The following is a 6,259-nucleotide window of genomic DNA, read 5'->3' as shown; positions in this document are numbered from 1 at the left end:
CCAAACTCGAACAGCGCGCTGACGTCACCACGTCCTACGCGTGACGTCGACGCAACGTTATTTTCAGGTGCACGTGACCAGGCCACGCTGCGCGATGACGTCACAATTAGATTTCCTAGTTTAGAATGGAGGACGGTATTAATGCTGTGCAGATGGAGGAATCTGATGAGGGGTCGGCCATAAATGACGTCACGCGATTTTGAACGATTTTTGACCCCCCCCCGTCGTCACAGACCCCCCCCCTCAAATATGACGTCACAAAGCTCTGCCCCCCCCAATCAAAAAAATTAAACTTGCTTCAAATCGCTTTAAACTATTGACATTGTAGTGCGAATTTAATGTGGCGCTGCACTCTGATGTTGTAGGAGAAAACATTTATTTAAAATGCTGGTTTAAAGCTTTCGTGACCGTAGGAATTCATATTCTTGGTTATTTCGGTAAAGTCACGTAGAAGGGAAATAATAAAAGAAAAAACAATATTGTTTTATATTTTTCATAATAATAAAATTATAATAAATATAAAACAATATTGTTTTATATTTCTAATAATAATAAAATACAAATATATAAAACATTACTGTTTCATATAGTTTAATTATTATTTTATTATTTCCCTTCTATGTGACTTTACCGAAAGAACCAAGAATATTTATTAAAAAGTCTATTTAATTAAGTAGAACGTGTTGTCTATATTTTTTTAAAGTTGCGCATTTTGATGTGACGTCACATTTCTCAACCCCCTCGTCACACATCGTCACAAATGTCTGACCCACCCCCCCCCCCTTAGGTGCGTGACGTCATTTATGGACGGCCCCTGAGCTGCAAAGTTTTTCTACACAGATGCCCAGCAGGGCCGAGTCAGACAGTTACCATACATTAACCCGTAAAAACAAAGTTTTTCATTATAAATCCTTTATATGCGTGGCCTCTCGTCCTCTGGCTTGAGATGGCTGCCACCTATGGGTCAGATGATTGTCTACCAGCATTAAGCAATTGGTAATTACATTTTTTTTTTATTCCCTAAACAGTGTAAAATTTTGGGAAAAAAATTTTCACGAAAATTTATTGTCACGCACAACGAGTCTGTGTGCAAAATGTCAGCTCGATTGGATCACGGGAAGTGGGTTAAAAAACGACCAAAAGATTTGCACGGTCGTAAGCAAGCAAGCAAGCACGCAAGCAAGCAAGCAAGCGAGCTTAATATAAAGGATTTAACAACAAACAATACTATAAGCACGGTAGGGTGGCAAAGTCTAGGTCAGGTAAACAAATCGTGAACAAAACAAATAACTTATTTTATTATGTTGATTTAAGATGTTCTCCGTTTATATTTAGTTTGTTGCGGTTGCACCCGACTCAAGAGCCGCATGGCTCACAGGGCAACACCTAATACATGAAACTTGAATGAAATAAATGAAACTTGAAGTGCCCTTCCAAATGAAATTTAAATGAAATAAACGAAACTTGAAGTGACCCCCGCCCGCACGTGGCCGAGATGACGTAGTACCCACGTGTTCGTCGCCAGAGGGCGCGATCACGTGGCGTTGTGGAGACGCACGAAGATTTTGGGGAAAACATTTTGATTTAATTTAAAGCTTTCGTAAACGCAGGGATTCATATTATTGGTTCTGTCGGTAAAGTCACGTAGAAGGGAAATAATAAAATAAAAAAAAAAAAAATCCTCACGACGTTTCGATTGCAACACAAGCAATCATCATCAGGTGTGAAAGCCACGTGACTTTATCGAAAGAACCAAGAATATAAAAGTCGAGCTCCAGTTCAATATTCAGTGTGTAGTAGATTTAAAGCACGTGATGGAGCATTACCACGTGATACAATAAAAATATGAACTGCTCTATATATTCTAATGCAAGAATGATAACTTAAAATATATTAATTGCTTCAAACATGTATTTATTAAAATGTTTTAATTTAAATAGAACAAACAAACATAGAACAAGTGTTAAGTTAAATAAATAAAGTCATAATAATAATAATAAAATAGTAAAACAATACCAATTAGAAAGTAATAGGTCTTTTCAAATCGCAAAAAAATCGCAGCCTTTGCGATTTCCTAATCGCATTGTTTCAATTCTCGACTTGAGTTGAGAATTTGTTGTTGTTGTTGTTGTTAAACCGAATTCGAACTAAAATAATGACATGGCTCTCCTTATTATATTGGTTTCCGACAACCCTGTCTTCGACAAAATATAATCCCAGCAACACGGCGGCAGGACCCTCTTGAAAATGAGTCACACGACGCGGCGTGGCAGGATGAATCACTAAAATGATGACGATAACGATACTCGGAATAATAAGAAGAATCATTGTTAAATTTCGATTTAAAGCTTTCGTGACTGCAGGGATTCATCTTCTTGGTTCTTTCGGTAAAGTCACGTAGAATAGAAATATTAAAATAATAAAAATAAAAGATGATAAAATATTTCTCACGACGTTTCGGCCACAACAACACAAGCAGCCGTTCTCAGGTGAAGAACAGGTCTGTCTCATTCAGACTCTGTCTTTTCCGACAGACCTGTTCTTCAGACAGACCTGTTCTTCACCTGAGGACGGCTGCTTGCGTTGTGGCCGAAACGTCGTGAGAATTATTTTATTGTGTTTTATTTTTATTCTTTTATTATTTCCATTCTACGTGACTTCACCGAAAGAACCAAGAAGATGAATCATTGCTATTCACTGCTGGCTTTGTTCTGTTATCACGGTGTCGATGGTTGCTTCCCAACGTCGTAATTCTGCGCAAGCTGACGGTGCCGCTGATGATGATGGAGGAGACGCGTTAGGTCTTCGATGGAATTCATTCATCGCATGGCCTAGAGCCCGTGACCCCGTGTGTGTTTCATGCAAAATAAAGTCCCCCACCCCACCCACCCCACCACTCCACATGTGGCGGGTGGGGTGGGTTTGGGGTAAAAAGCTCTTGCCAAATAGAGCCACCCTCCCTAACCACTATCACCCCCCCCCCCCCCACCACCACTCACATCATTTAACCCTCGCTTCACCACAAACCCACAATGTCTCGCAGTCATCCACGCATCGGTTGGGTTCAGCGTGTTCGTACTCCCGGGTGCCTCCTCCCGTGTCACCGCTATTCACCGATTTTATTTGACCAGGTAAGGCACCGACTGAGTCATGTAGCTTCCTTGTGTTGTTGTCAGGAACTACCTGGCCGCACAAGATAGCTCAGCAACGTGGCACACGAGGGCACCGCTCAGAAACCGCGTTTATAACGGTGCTCGCGTTCTGCGTTATAACAGGAGCGCGTTTCGCGTTATAACGGGGATGCGTTCCACGTTATAACGGGGATGCGTTCCACGTTATAGTGGGGAAGCGTTCCGCGTTATAACGGGGAAGCGTTTTGCGTTATAACGGGGAAGCGTTCCACGTTATAACGGGGAAGCGTTCCACGTTATAGCGGGGTTGTGTTTTGCGTTATAACGGGGGTGCATTCCACGTTATAACGGGGAAGTGTTCCACGTTATAACGGGGAAGCGTTCCACGTTATAACGGGGAAGCGTTCCACGTTATAACGGGGAAGCGTTCCACGTTATAACGGGGAAGCGTTCCACGTTATAACGGGGAAGCGTTCCACGTTATAACGGGGTTGTGTTCTGCGTTATAACGGGGAAGCATTCTACGTTATAGCGGGGTTGTGTTCTACGTTATAACGGGGAAGCGTTCTACGTTATAGCGGGGTTGTGTTCTACGTTATAACGGGGAAGCGTTCCACGTTATAGCGGGGTTGCGTTCTGCGTTATAGCGAGGTTGTGTTCTACGTTATAGCGGGGTTGTGTTCCACGTTATAACGGAGAAGCGTTCCACGTTATAGCGGGGTTGCGTTCTGCGTTATAATGGGAGCGCATTCCGCTTAGTGCGAAAAGTGTTCCCGAATGTAAAAAAAAAAATCGTTTGATGGCAAAAACGCGTCATCGTGTGAACTCCCTTATCGTGTGAACTCCCTTATCGTGTGAATTCCACGCGTTAATGGAGCACTTGCCGTGTATGTATTGTATATCCAATATTAAAATAACACACAGTATATGTACACACAGTATAAATAGCAGGATTAAATCAATCCGGCTAACTGTTGGCCTGAGCTTCTGGTAGCTGATCGAGGAACACCAGAATCTGTATTCATTACTCGGACGAATCCGATGAGCCATGAAGCTCTTTTTGTTATTTTTCTCAACAGATGTCCGGTGGGATGGATCATCATCAACAGCCAGCCCCTCGGTGCGTTGGCCATCACCAGACGTCGCAACCGGGTACCCGATACCCGTACCCTACCCGATACCCTGGTGCGGCCGGGTACGGGTACGGGTAGGCCGTGAGTCACTGATGAGTCACCGTTTGTCACTCATTTCCCAACATCTCGTCTCTTCTCACAATTCAAGTTCCTAGAATCAACCCACCCGCGCCTGCAACATGGCTTCATCCCAGGTACCCGATACCCGTACCTTACCCGTACCCGACCGAGTACGGGTAAGGTACGGGTACGGCCGGGTACGGGTACGGGTACTCGTTTGCGACCCTGGTGCGGCCGGGTACGGGTAAGGAATCAAAACCCGTTTGCGACCTCTGGCCATCGCTGCACCGCGCGAGACATCGTTCCACTTACAGCTTGAGGAACTTCCGCGCATTTCTAAAACCCCCCACACCCCCAACCCTGCCCCACAGGCTTGATAGGAATGGCCTGGGGCGTCCTTGGCAGATACAAGTTGAAATGAAATCATTTTGCCCTTCAATGGAGGAGTACCAACCTTAACCCCTACAGAGCACTGGGCCGTGCAAACGGTGGGGGTTATGGGGGGGTGGGGGCGAAGGAGGGGGAGGGGAGGGGGTGGGGGAGGGGAGGGGTGGGGGGATGGTGATGGGTTTGGCAGGATGACTGAATTGTCCGCTTTGGCAGACTCACACCGTGAGCACGCTTGTTCCACATTCCAAATATGAGCGACCGATCCCATTGAAGGCATCATCGTCGTCGTCGTCGTCGTCATCTTGAGCCAGGGTCAATTCACTGTTGGATGAATGCCTATCCAAGGCACCCCCATCATCATCACCATCATCAGCAGCCAGGGTCAATCGACTGCTGGATGGAGGCCTACCCAAGCCGGGGAGTTTACCATTGAGTATGAATAATTGTGTGATTGTGGAATGGGGTTTGTCTTGCTACTCAATCGCTATGACTACGAGTAGTAGTCTAACTATCCGTGCGCCGATAAAAAAAAAACGGTCATCAGAAAATATTTGAAAAAAGTAAATTCTCATCGACCTCACGATGCGAACAAATTCAGTCTCCAACTCTTATCATCCGCTCTGTGTCTCTTCATGAAGAAGGGCCATTGCCCGAAACGTCGCCGATTATATATACACATTGCTTGTAAGGTCACAGTGTTGTCACTGCTAACGCAGCAGCATCGCCGACTGCTTTCCGTATGTTTGTGTTTGACGCAAGAGGGCAGCACGTTTCCGATAGAACATGTGTCTCATTGATTTCCCACTTCACCCATTCACTCACCCACTCACTAACCCACCCACTCAATCACTCGCCCACTGACTCACCCACTCAACCACTCGCCCACTAACTCACCCATCCATTCACTCACCCACTCACCAACTCATTCACCCACCCACCCAATCACTCACCCACCCACCCATTCACTCACCCACTCACCAACTCACGAACCCACCCACTCAATCACTCACCCACGAACCCACCAACTCATTCACTCACCCACTAACCCACCCACTCAATCACTCACCCATTCACTCACCCACTCACCAACGCACTAACCCACCAACTCAATCACTCGCCCAATAACTCACCCATCCATTCACTCACCCAATCACCAACTCATTCACCCACCCACCCAATCACTCACCCACCCACCCATTCACTCACCCACTGACCAACTCACGAACCCACCCACTCAATCACTCACCCACGAACCCACCAACTCATTCACTCACCCACTAACCCACCCACTCAATCACTCACCAATTCACTCACCCACTCACCAACGCACTAACCCACCAACTCAATCACTCGCCCAATAACTCACCCATCCATTCACTCACCCACTCACCAACTCATTCACCCACCCACCCAATCACTCACCCACCCACCCATTCACTCACCCACTGACCAACTCACGAACCCACCCACTCAATCACTCACCCACGAACCCACCAACTCATTCACTCACCCACTAACCCACCCACTCAATCACTCACCCATTCA

The sequence above is a fragment of the Lethenteron reissneri genome, chromosome 61, assembly GCF_015708825.2.
Source record: "Lethenteron reissneri isolate LAM-NWPU_2019-01 chromosome 61, ASM1570882v1, whole genome shotgun sequence".
In the NCBI taxonomy this organism is placed as follows: Eukaryota; Metazoa; Chordata; class Hyperoartia; order Petromyzontiformes; family Petromyzontidae; genus Lethenteron; species Lethenteron reissneri.
The sequence above is the reverse complement of the archived record's forward strand: the minus strand, read 5'-3'. Positions refer to the sequence as shown.